Source organism: Diprion similis, chromosome 8 (genome assembly GCF_021155765.1).
Source record: "Diprion similis isolate iyDipSimi1 chromosome 8, iyDipSimi1.1, whole genome shotgun sequence".
In the NCBI taxonomy this organism is placed as follows: Eukaryota; Metazoa; Arthropoda; class Insecta; order Hymenoptera; family Diprionidae; genus Diprion; species Diprion similis.
In genome coordinates, this window is record NC_060112.1 from 19,367,422 (window position 1) to 19,381,385 (window position 13,964).

The 13,964-nt window shown below is 43.5% G+C and overlaps 1 protein-coding gene across 3 annotated transcripts in view; it reads right to left on the reverse strand.

The window, feature by feature from the left end:
- Positions 1 to 13,964, reverse strand: part of LOC124408808 (AF4/FMR2 family member lilli-like) — a 252,252-nt gene that overhangs the window by 190,662 nt on the left and 47,626 nt on the right. The gene's annotated exons all lie outside the window — the stretch shown is intronic.

Consider the following 13,964-nt stretch of genomic DNA (forward strand, 5'->3'; position numbering starts at 1 on the left):
AGAGCAGTGCAATCAGAGTCAACAAAGAAGAAGAGCCCTCAAGGTGCTGTACAAACATAAAAGGAGTAGCTGCATTTTCCCTGAAGATCCGTTATTGCTCCATAAAAAGAGAGAGGTAAAGAAGAGATAGAAAAAAGGACAAACATACACGAGCATCCCGAAATAACGCGTTTGCATATCTCTGCAATGGGATAATAAAACCAACTTCAACGGTTACTTCGATAGCATACGGATTTCTAAACTCATAACGTCGTCGACGACGGACTTACCGCCCGTCTTTAAACAAAAAAAAAGAAAAAAACAGCAGAACCATGAACACTGTTACGCTCTTGACCTTTCGAATTTAAAATCCTGTCTTGCTCTCGACTTGCCTCCCTTTTACCAATTTCTTTTTACACACTGCATCTTCGCCTACATGACACAACCGATCGGATGAATGCTCATCATACAAGCATTAAACCTACCTCTCACCGAGCCGCTATTAACCGCTGCGAAAAAATTCCGCTACAAATTGTAACGGTGTAATATACCTAAGGTGATCAAAAATTATCGGTGAAAAATCTCCAACAAACGCTGGATGATCGTATTATTTTCGTATCATCGTGACTATCGATGAAGAGTATTTTAGTCTCAATTATAACCATCCAGCGAATGACGGGTGTGAAATTGTGAGCGAATGTGAAGAGGTACTCGCCTACCTGCCTACTGCCTAGCTGCTTGTCTATCCGCAAACTTTCTACCCATCCGTACGATCCTGAAGAAAAGATCTATTATATATATACAGGTTCTCTCGACGCATCGGGTACATACCTACATGCGCCAAGAGTACATATGTTTTCCCGCGTCAAATAAGACTAATTGCAACAAATTACAATGCAAATATATATATAAAATATATTCATATATATATATATATATAATAATACACATGTATACACACACGCACGCACACGCCAATAGACGCGTACAAAGGTGAAAGACGTCGCACTCGGCGATTCTCGAGGCGTCGCTACAGGTGTTCACCATACAACGTCGAAGCCAGTAATTATTTACACGGTTGAAAGCGTTCAATTTAAACTACGAATAAGGATGGCGTAGGTGGATGGATAGTGGCTAAAGGCACTAAATATGAATACTATCGCGCGCTGCGAGTGTGTACCTACATACTGCAAATACAGCAACAATTTCCATGGTGTTTGAATAGGGAGATGAAACTTCGGTGCTCCCGGTGGTTATCTCGAAAGTCGTTTGACTCAGCGGTGCAACGTGGGTCAGTGCTTGGCCCGGGTTTATAAAGCGATGAAACGCACGTACTGGGGTTTGACGACGCCGGTAAATGGTACACAGATTCGCTGGTTTAAAAGCAATCGTACCGAGTTAGCGGAGCTCCCGAGCATCGAGCGTGTCGGAGTGACGTCGGAGTCCCCAACTTCCGGTGCGCAACATCCGCCGGCACGCCCACCGTCCGGGGCCACCGCCCGACCATGGACTCCTCGTTCCCAGTCGAGGAAGCAGCTCCAAGTGCCAAGGTCATTGCGGCCGCCAAGCGATTTTCGAGGTGAAAATGGAACGACGGAAAAGAAACGTCGTGACTAGGTACGTTGAAAAGCAGCCACGTGTCGACCGTTCGGACGAACACGTACATACAACGCGGATAGCTCACGTAACGTCGCGACGCGCGCAATAATTTTTTTCTTTTCTTGATTTTTGTAAATTTCGGAACGTACCAGGCACCACGGGATGGTAAATATTGTCCTTCTTCTCGAGTTATCGAAATCTGAAGGATGTCTTGGACGTTTTACACTTTTTTTTTTTCTCTTTATTATACATGTTAAACCTATGCACTCGTGTATACGAGAAAAGTGCATTATTTGCCTCGTCTGCATGCAGCGGTATTTTTCCAACGAGTTGATCCCGCTTGTACCACATCACGAACCAACGTTTTCTGAAATCGACGACGCGTGCTATTGGATAAGTAAGTTAGAGTGAGTAAGTGTTGTTTTACCACTGATTAAATATTTGCCGTCTTTCTATTGCTCGAGTGTCCAGCCTCTGACTCTCTCTCTCTCTCTCTCTGCGACTATTACGCCCATTTGAAAGATTTCTTTTCGACCATATTTTTCAGGTGTAATGCTTGTATTGTTGACTTCTTACAAGCCTGTTTTTTTTATCATATATTTTCTCTGTTGTCTTTTTTTTTTTTTTTTTTTTTTTAGCTCTTCTCCTACTATGCAAGTACCTCGTTGCTACTTACTTACTTATAATCGAGATTTATGTTAATCTTTTAAGACATTGTACTTTCTCCGATCTTAGCTTCATTGCTTTATGCCTTCCGGTTCACTGCCCTAGTACAGTAAAAATTATTCTATTCAATTCTATTCTCTCTCTTTTCATCTCTCTTTCTCTCTCTCTCTCGACGGTAGAACCACACATCACAATGACCTCTAAAATCACGAACGACCGATTTATTCCAGCTTGTAGAAAACGGACGGTGCAGAACTCCGGGATGATCGAGCACCTCCCTACTTCGTGTTTACGCGAGGAGGTGCCATCGGGTTTCACGTTGTACTCGTATTTTAAACGAAGATAATTCTAACACAGACATAGTTGTGTATGTATACGTGCATTCGAAATAACGGAGAAGAGAAGAGAAGGTGCGCTACGCGTTGTATCGTCGACAAATTATGCGTACACATGCAAAAGGTACGCACCAAACGGCGTGCAGCATTGTGGGCTGATATGCTATAACGATAGCTACATTATACGTGAAACGCGCTACGTCGCAACGACATGTAAGGAGCTTACCGAAGCGTCGATACAACCAGCAGACGTGGTTGGACCGTCGGTCGTTCGTTCGGCTGGTGGCGAACAAGTTGAAGAGATACGACGGTGATGAACCGTAAAGTGTGTCAGAAGAGTGGGCATTAAAAAATTGCAATAAGGTATTCCCTCGTGCCTCGTGCGGAGGGGAAAGAAACGGAAGGACCCTGCGATGTGGAGAATCCTCCGCGTGAATATGCGAGAGGACTGCGTACGTACGTGATACGTATGCGTACGTAACATGTATACGTACGCATATGCAAATGTTAGCCGGCGGTCGCAAGTTATTCGTACTACGGAGGCATATCCATGCGATAAGGATAGCCAGAGGCAAACGGCATGCGTTTATTCTTTTGCCCTCGCCGAACTTTACATCTGGATACAGACGTCGTAAGTTTTTTTTTCCAACGATTGTCGCTACACGTGCCACTTCACTTTGATTCCCCTGCACTCTTTCTTGAAAAGAAAGCAAAAAATTCCAATCAGTTTGACGGCGGGGATTAGTTTCCGTAAGAATTTAAAACTGACGCACGGGGAAAATGTGTAAATTAAAAGAAAGATGATCGCGCTTCGTATGTATGTATCACGTCCTGTAAGTACCTACGTTTCTTATATTTATACATATTGCTTTCAAAATTTCCAATATATTGAGGATACTACGTTATCGTGGATAATAAAAACGTATCCAAGACAAAATGTGAAAGAGGGGTAACAGAAACTTGTTCGCAAACGTTCGCACTTCAGGATAATTCCAACGTAGGTAACATGCGACCCTGATGTAAGAACTCGCTACGACTATCTCTGCAATCACCTGTAATCGATGTCACCGTCAAACTATTTCAAGCTGAATAATTTTGACATCAATCTACATATTAATAATATGTAAGCACAAAACGAAAAAAAACGACTCCCCAAATTGCCAAGGAGCCCTATAAGTGGTTACCACCACCTCCCCGAACCGGACTTCGAATGACGATCACCTTTTCATTATCTAATTCTGCCGAAAGAAAATTATACATATATATGATATTATAGATGTTCTAACGGAAGCATTAATGGCGCTAGTAATGATACGAGTGTGATGTAAATGGGAGAGAAACGAAGATGTTAAAATATAATCAATTTCAACAACGACGGTGCAGTGAAAGAAGAACGGTCATCTCTGGGGCGAAGTTCGATGCCGTACGGGAGAAGAAAACGAAAGATATCGTAGGCAGTAGGACCCACCTCAAGCGCGTAAATATATCGGCTACAAGTATGCTCTATCTACGTATGTATGTAACTTAAAGTGCGTTGAGTGCGAGAAGAAGCCGCGGCTGGTTATGAAATGAAACATTCGTCGGATGGTTTTATTGTAATTCCCAGGCTGCAGCAGGCAGGAGCGCTGACAGGGCGATTTATTCAATTTCTGGTTATTTTAAACCTGTTCCGACTTTCACCGCAACGTTGTTATGATGTTGTTGTTATTTTAATTAGATTTGCCTTCATTCTGTCTGATTAAAATTAACTCCACTGCTACCATCGATACACCATATCCCACACGAGAAAATCCTTTAGCTTTACATAAAAAGACAGAGTCCAAGTAGATATAATAATGCAACTGTGCGCGATAGATATTCGTTCGCGTAGGTGTAAACGCGAAAGCTTTTCCTTTGCCCGTTGAGCGACGTCGATAATGCCGGGGCGTTTGCATTTGCATTGTTGTGCCGCTCGTGAATGTGTCCAAGGGGAGCTAATCTACTTGCAGAGCGTTATTGAATATAGAAACCGCCGTATTTATGATATTGTGAATATAATATTAGGATACCGTCAAACTACTGAATACATGTGTAATACGTATAGATGTGCACATGTGACTTGAGTCATGGCTCGTCCACCCTAAAAGAGACCTGAAAACCAATTTCTAAATTTTTATGGTCTCGATAGGAGTCGAGATACGGTGAGCCGTGTATACTTTTTAGTTTTTACTACCTATCGCATGCCCCATTACACGAGGTAAAGGCTCGAGCGAATCAAATAAATTAAAAGTCCCTTCCCATAATTTTTTTCACGGTCCTTCCGAATATTATCGTTCTTCGTACTTAAAAAATTCTCACGTCACGTATTATATATACCTACCCATCTAAAAGCCAGAGAAATTGATGAGAAAAATCGATGTTCCTAAAGAAGCAATAATTTTTTTACTTCTCAAATTCTTTTACCGAAGACTTCGTCAAACAGCATGGCTTCCATGTAATGCCAGCTTCGACGTACCTCGTTATTCATTTTGCACCGGTATACTTTTTTTTTCTCATTGATAAAATTAAATGATTAACCGTGATTCCGAGGTCTAATCGACTTCAAAATCCGACCTACCTACGTTACGACCAAGCCAACCTAAGAATGTTCAAATCGACCGAATTACAGATTATTTTACAACCGACTACTCGAGGGAATTCCAGACGAGATTATTGTGATTTTCTTCCGCATAGAATTCTATCCAAACAATCGTTTAGCCATACGACCCGCAAAATAACCCAAGAGTATTAAACTCAGCCTCATACTATCCGACACATGTTTATGTTCCTTTCCACCGCGTTAATACCCGTCCAGTTTGAACGGAAACCTGGTGGGAATGCGATAATCGGTGACAGAAATGGAAGCATAATTGTCGACGGGGTTAAAAAAAAAAACTAGGCTGCCTCGACCACTCATGGCTGTTTAACGAGAGTGCGGTGGTCAAGCATCGAGCATAAACCAGAGCTCGTGCCTTGGTATAAAGGCGTGAGTGACGCCCTGGAGTGTCGCTGTCAACCGATTTGTCCCTCCGAGGTGCGGCAATCGTTAGCCAAGCTTCGAATCACTTTTTCTGCCTATAATAATAGACACGAGTCCCCCAGTAATTGGAGGCCGTACAATAAATTGATCCATTGAATTGCCGACGAGACTTAGCTGCTGCAGCTTCTGTTATGTTGCTGCTCATGCTGGAGACGGCTAACTCACGGCGTCGCGGACCGACGCGCGTACAAGATTTCTAGCCAAAGAACTACGTTATATACCTTATATAATGCGTGTCTATACTTTTACATTATATATATATATAGCAGCGTTTAACCATCTTCTACCGCTTTCCATTTACAGACAAAATGTCTAACGTTACTCGACTCGATCCACTCGAAATTTGTCGCTTGACAACCATACGTGTCTCCATATATTTGTTCTGATATCTTCTTCATTATTATTTTTCGTTATAACGAACAAGCAACGTGCAGCCTCCGGTCCCGCGACCGTCGTGTCGCTCCCACGTAGCACGGTTGGACATCCGCGATATTAGCCAAGAGAGGGAGATTCATCGCGACATGGTTCACGAATTAGCATCCGTTCGGTTCTAATGTTTGAGCAACGACACGGTGTACATTCGATAATTTGTTGGTTATTTACTTCGACAATGTACCACGACAGCACTTCGAACACGAATACAAAGTTTGCCGATCAAACATACGGAAACATGTCAAGATTGCACAACAATTCGGCCAAGTTTATCGCTCGGTACTTAGCGTGGCATAACAAGATGAGTACGCGGTTGTTTTCACGCATTTGTAATAGGTCTACACGCATCTGCGTCCAAGCGAGAAAAGGCCGAAGTTGCACGTTACACCGATATATATATATATATATATATATATACACGAGTATGCCTACGTTGCCTGCAATACAGCAAATAAACGGCATCGCGTCTATGTATATCCAAACAAAGATAAGTCAACAGTCCCGTTCGATATATAAGCGATAGGTTAAAAGCAGGTCCAAGTTCGCTCTCTGCAATGGTTCGTACCTGCGAAGGTGTGTACGGTAACGGTGAAGCGATGCCCGTAGGACTTGTGCGTTTTCCGACTTGCTCGTGCACAGCGCTGCACGCATAGCGCATGACGCGCAACATAGAACCCAGGCCGCAGCTGAGGCACAAGTTTTCCACCGCACAGTGGATAGAATTTCCAATGATCGTTAGCGCAATCGATTCGTATTGACAGGTGCGATGGACCCCGTTATATGTATACCGTTTACCTTTATACCTACCTATAAACGTGCCTAAAGGCTGTACGAAGTATCGAACTTGAGGCTTTGCGCAGGGCACGGAAATACGCGCAGCACCAAGCCGGTCGGCACGGTTGCTGCATTACGCATGCGCGCGAGTCCGCGTCACTTTCGTCTAATTAGCATCGGGTTTTAGCTCGGTTGCGCCGCGCATTAGCCGGCTATTAGTACGTGCGTTGATGCATTATGGATGCATCTTTGCGCCGATTGAAGTCTCCGGTGGGAACGAGATCCCATGCATGCACGTTGCACGCATCGCATGCGCTGCCTGCCTGCCTGCCCCGGGGATTGCGCCGCGGCGCAAAACGGCAGACGCGAAGCGCAACGTTTAAAAGAGAGAGGAACGAGCGCACGCTTCGATCACCGACTAGGGCACACGGTCAGGCATAGACGTGCGTTTGTACGTATTATACAACTTGGCGAAAATAGAGCGCAAGGTGGCCGGAATGAGAATTAGCCACTCGTTTCAAGGGCTTGATTTGAATGAAAAAAAAATAAAAAAAAACAAAGAAATTATCTCCACCACTACTATAAATACTTTTACCCAATCGATCTATTGCCAAATACCCATTCGCGTAAGAATTTTTTTACACATACATATATAGGGGACAAAGAATAAATGTAGCGGTAAAATAAGTCTAGCAAAGGACATTGCGAATAATTATACCTAACAACATCCTTTACCCGTAACATACATAATATCTTCATGTTATCTAGAATTCTCGATTCGTAACCAACTGTTACACAGTCGTAAAACTACCTTATAAAACTTGTACTCGACCGATCTTCCCTTTCCAATTTTTCAAAATTCCTAAATATTTCCCCACCAGGTAGACTGCAGATTCGTTTTGACTATTGCGAATGCTGCTTGGCCGACATTAGGCATAGATATAATCAAGTTTCCATGGTCGCGTCATTGAAAGGTGTTTAGAGTGCCGCCGATTGACGCAGCACTCACGGCGTGCACTTCGAGGTAGTGCATAAGTGTGGCGTAGAAATAAAAAGCCCTTTAAAACCAGGTGGCTACGTAGACCGGTTGATCCGACAGCCGCGCCCAGTTTAATACTCTGCGCCTTATAAAAGCCCACGCACGGCCGTGTAATCTGATGAGGTATACGTAATAATCTTTGAGCCCGACCGCGAGGGCAACGTATTCGCTCTAACGATAAGTAATCAAAGTCGGTGACGTACCTACTTGGGGAAGCTCCCTGCGACAACAACGGTCGGCCTCTATAACCCATCCACATGGATGGAGAAAGGCGAGCGCCGATCCTATATAATCACACGGAAACTTGCTTCACGTAGGTATTACGAAGCAGTAGTCGAAAGATCGTCGCTTCTTGCCATGTAGCCGCTGTCCGTCCGTCCTTACGCTTCGCGCACGACTGAGCTTAACATCGGTTGGGATTAGGCATTACGTCGTCGCCCATACCGATGACAGGTGTCCCGAGATCGTTAACTTCTGGATCATATCGATCTTCGGCCGAACGTGCCGCGTCAGAGAAATTGATTTCCGCTTTGTACACGGTCGCGGACAGAGCACCGATTCGGCACGTTATCCTGCAGAGAGCTACTCCAGTGAGTGTGTGTGTGTCCTTGAGTTCCTGGAGTAGTAAGTACCTATTCCGGTCCGATCGCTGGAATAAGGAGAAACAGTAAAAGGGGACAGAAACGGGAACGGTTTGTGGAAGGAGAGGGAGAGGGAGTCTGAACGCATCGGACGATCCGTGAGTGGTAGAACAACCCGTGGGGCTAGTCGTGGTCCGATAATGTCGGGCTATTGCAGATTGCGGTAACGGCTGGTACGCGTTTGGCCGAGAGCATTGCTTGATGGGTCATAAAATTGCGCAATTCACGGACGCCTCGTCGCCGTTTAGATTAAATCCTAGCTTTATTGAAATTGATTTTGAATCGCCGCTGGCCGAGAGTAAAGGCCTCCTCTTTATACTGCGCAGAAGTCTGCGGGGTTAACACGGTGCGAAAGACGTACGACTGTGAAAGAAATCGCGAAACAAGAAGCCAGACAGCAGCGTCGTCACGGCGTCGACGATACATTCTATAAGCTTAAAACGTTATAGCTCTGGTCTGCTAGTGCGAGGAGTGCAGGAATATGCGTATAGCTACACAATTAGCTGCACAGCCACCGGTTGCTGCTGCGCTTCTGCCACTTCCGACCAAAGCTACTGCAGGTAGGTATAGGATACGGTAGGTATACATATATATCGAAGGAAAGTGGAGGATTTTGCACGCACGCGGATATGCATGCATGAATAAGTTTACGTATAGGACGTCACATCGCAGGCAGGGTGAAATTTATAACAGAGATTTATTGCGCGATGAGTTTCTCGAAAGGTAAGGATCCGTTCTACCGTACAGGTCAGCGTCGTCGTCGTCGTCGTCGTCGTCGTCGTCGTCCAACAGGTGCGGTTTGCTCGCGTGCGATGATAGCTGTTTCAGAGGCATAAACACTCCAGCGAGAGACTGAAAACCCGGGTTGGAAGTTTTTAGGCTGATCCTTATCTCGGTTAGAGGCCGAACCAGTTTACCCTCCTCGCCACAGGATACGCGGTGAGCAGTGACCACCCGTCGTTCATCCGTAGACAAACCTGAACGACTCGCGTGACACCCGTTATCGGGTCATCTGGAAAACGATAACCCATTCGCTTCGAGGAGGACGTGCGCCGCGAGTTTTGTAGGTATACCTAACCAACCGGGTTCGCACGAATGTGAAAAGAAAACTTCGGAAGAGGGTATGATTCGAATCAGAAGCCGGACAGCTGACATTGGGCGTGCAGAAATCGGTGGATACGCGGTTAGCCGCTGATTGCGAGAGGAAGCTATAACAGTGAAAACGAAAGGAAGGAAAGAACCGCAAGCTCGTCGCTGTTCTCGGTTGAACCTTAGATGGAGATCGTTGCGGTGCGGTGCAACCTATGTCTTAATTTGCAAATTTACAAGAAACGAGTGAAGAAACGGTGAAAAATATGCGGATCACGTAGTCGCAATTAGGTTAATTGTAGGTATGTGATCCGACATAATCAGCTCTCAGCGGTGCAAACGAGACCAAGTACAGCTGCTGGATGAGGAATCGAGATGTTCTTGGAGGGATAAATTTTTTAAGAGGTATATACGAGACTCCGACGGTATTAAGGATAAGGTGTTGCACGCACCTCGCGTATAACTACGTGTAGATATATTGCATACCATACCTACATAGGTATACCACGGTGTAGTTTGCAGTTTGCACCGTGATTCCGCAGCTTGAGAATAAGCGTCCGCTCTGCGGCAGACCATTGTGTTTTACGCAAATTGCGTGCTCGTCGTCCAAACCTCCGCATCTCGGTTCCTATTCTTTGATCAAGTAGCTGATCTCGTTCTCACGCACAAGCCCTTCTCGCCTCCCTCGAAATGGACCACCGTCGTATGCTAATATTTTTTATCGCAGCAGTTATCGGCCTCTTTAGAAATAAGTGAAACCACGCAGTAGCGATAGAGGCGCCGGGATACAAACGCGTGAATTAGAATCACAGCCCGCGTGTTACAAGACCGACTAAGCGAGTGTCCTGATCCGATTAGGCACTACAAGGCACATTAGAAGAGAAGGAGGAGGAGGAGGAGATAAATCGGTGACGATACGACACGCGCAATCACATGATCTTATACGTAAAAGCTTAATATAATAAGGAGCGTCACGCGTTTTATGTAGATACGTATGTAATATAATATAATACGTTGTCTCGATAGGTATACTATTATGTACAATTCCGTGAAATCGGAGATCGTAACAAGATATACCGAAGGTATTATATGTATATATGTATAATATTTGTATTTAAGAGGCGTCGCTGTGGGATATTAACCAATTAAAATCATTCAAGTACGTCGTTTATGGTTTTACGCGATCGTCGAGAATCGGATAGCCGTCACCGCAGCTGCCGAGGATCGGTAGACGCGGACGAAGACGAGGACGCTTTCTTCTCTCGCGATAGAGGAGGTAATATAGCCGCATTTGCCTGCCGTTTGACTGTCACTCGTTTCACAGAACGTCTCGTTAAAGTCAAACAACTCGAATAATATATTTTTGGCTGTTAAACGGGCATAAAAATGCTCCATAAACAGTTTGTTATACCCGTGAACGAAAAAGCCCATCCTGCAGACGCACGTTTCTCAGATTATAGTAATTAACGGTCGTTTTCGGATTATCAATCACATCTTTACTTTGCTGCCTTATTTTTATTTACAAGAAAAAAAAAATCATTTTATTTCCTCACTCGCTCTCTTACAGTCACTTTCATTGTTATAATGGAACCTCGTATGTTTAATGATGAAATATTGCACAGACTGAATTCTTAATCATTCCAACCTGTAAGTAAGAATGGAAATAAATACAATAGAGAAATGAATAAATAACGTGTCGTTAGAGAATATTTTCCTTATGCATACCGTCTCCTTATTTATGACAGTAATGTTCCGGATTGATAAAAATAAAAACTTTGGTTATTACAACTCTGGCTTGTAATCGGTTAAACTGTACTAGTTGTTTCTCTTATTGTTAAAGTTAAATCAACGTAGCTGCATTCACCCACGCACAGCTAGCATGCTTGCGGTTACATTGACTACTCAAAAACAACGTGACAGTGTCACGTTATTATCCCGTGACGTGACATCGTCCCTGCGAATTTCTTTCGTCTTCGGAAAAGTGAACGACTGTTCATTCCGAGTAAAAATTACATCAATTATTAATATTCATAATAATTATCTGTTCGGTATGTAGGTATATGTATACGTGTATACCCCATACCGGAATAATAAATCGAGTTGCCGTGACTGCGGTGAATGTATCACCATAGCGACCAAACGGCACGACAAGGGTGGTAATTTATCTATTCCAAACAATTACACGCGCCGATGATATACGAGGATTTGAATTTCTAAATGAAGGATGATGCCTTTCAGTCTAAGTTTTCTTGCATTACGGACGTGTGAATGTATCGGAAATTGAATCGCCCACCGAATGAAAGATGTATGTGTTCAGTGCACGGAACTGCTCGCAAGAATCACAGAAGGTGGGCTGGAAAAAGAAGTTGTCGAGAATAGACGGGAAGAAATTTTATTTAGAAGATCGCAAAGCGTTCTAATTCAAACTCTTAACTCCTGAATAAAATGTAAAAACATTTTATGCAATTAATTGCCGGCTGGGTTGCGTGTAAAAGCGTCGCTCAATTTAATTATAGTCACCCCGATCGTTAAACTTTATAATTCGTGGTTATCGGTCCTGAAAAAACGATATCGATTTCTGCATCGCCGCCTGGAACTCATTTGAAACCTAGGCGACAGCCTAGACTACGTCTACGTTGTTATTATCAGACGTCTAAATGCGCTAATCTACTTAATTACTGGGTCCCGTTGTCTATCGGCCTTATTCCTCCGCCTACCGCAGATCAGAATAACCGACGCGAAGATATTAAGAATCCATTCCATACAACTCCATATACGACCACGACGGAAGCAGTTTAGTATCGTCTTAAATTTAATCGAAATTACGACGCAAAGTGTCGGGGAAATTCCACTTCGCCGTAGGCGCGATCACTACAACACGCCCTGGCAATTCAATTTGAAACATTATAGAACGCCGAACGGCACTATCTATAATAATTGGTATTCGCGACTATTGACCGGATAATTATACGGATCGTTACTTTTACATTGGCACTAATCAGGTCTACTTCTTGACACAATTCAACAAATTACGCATCGGTACAAGTCGACTGACCAAATTAAAAAAGAATATCTCAAGCATTTCGAAATCTCAATTCTATTATTAGATTGTTATTTATTTATTTATTTATTTATTTATCTTTCACGTCATTTACTTTCATCTTATTCGTGTATGCTGTTTTGTACTTTTATTATCACAAGCATGCCGTTGAAGAGGACAGCTGGTAGCAATATACATTGCAGACCGCGTCCCGTGAGGATGAGACTGAAGATATTGTTATTTTTGTAAAATATGTAAAATGGGAGAGTTTGCGGTGCATAGGCATATAGATATAGGTAAAAAAAAATCTGTGGAAGAGGTAACAATAACCAAACGGCCAGGGCCCCCCGCGCGTCGAGGAGAACAATAAAGTTGCAAAGGCAGTTAATCTAAATAACAAGGAGAAGCGTAATGAGAAGCGGCGCGAGATAGTCTGAAATTACGCGAGGTGAGAACACGCAAATTGTCTACATTTACCGGCGCAGGTTGCACTGAATATACATGTGTATATATATGTATATATATATATATATGCACATATAATAATAGAGAATTCATTGTCAGAAAAAACAAACTCGTGCGCAACTTTTGCACTTGCTGGCCCCGTCTTTAAGTAATTAGGAGTTGAAATAAGAAAATCGTTGAAATCAGTCCTTGTTGAACCTCCGTTATTACTTTACCATAAAACGAACCAAGAACTGAGACTGGTAACAATAGGCACAACAATATTGAGTGCATAATCACAGTTCTAGGACCGCGGCGTTGTTCTCCTGCAACGGGCAGCGTTTATTATTTTCCAACTCATGCACCGCCGTTAACTCCCTTAGCGCAAATGCAAGTGAACCGCGCAACATGATGTGCTCTCGTAGCGCACAGTCTGTGCACGTCGATATATTAACAGAGACAGAAATAATCTGTTTTATTTGAGGAAAGAAGTGAAATTAACTGAACCGATGAATATACGAGCCTAAGCTTTGCGCTCGCCCTGCAACGCATTTATACGGTCTGTGAATGGTTTGTGAAAACCATTGCAAAGGGACCCCGCAGAATCCTTGCGGAAATTCTCTCCAAGACAAGTCTATTATTGCAGAGAGTTAGAGGGTCTCGTTCTTCACGCTAAATCTGACGTTGCACCTCCTTCCGATAAACCAGCGAGTTCACGGATGGAATTGATCGCAGCTTCCTGCCTATCTTTGAGAATCATCCGTACAGTTTTTTGAGTAATTTGTTTGATTTCAAGCTTCTTTGAAGCTTTATAATTCATGAAAATCAGGAAATCCATAGATATCAAAAGATCTGTACACCTTTAATC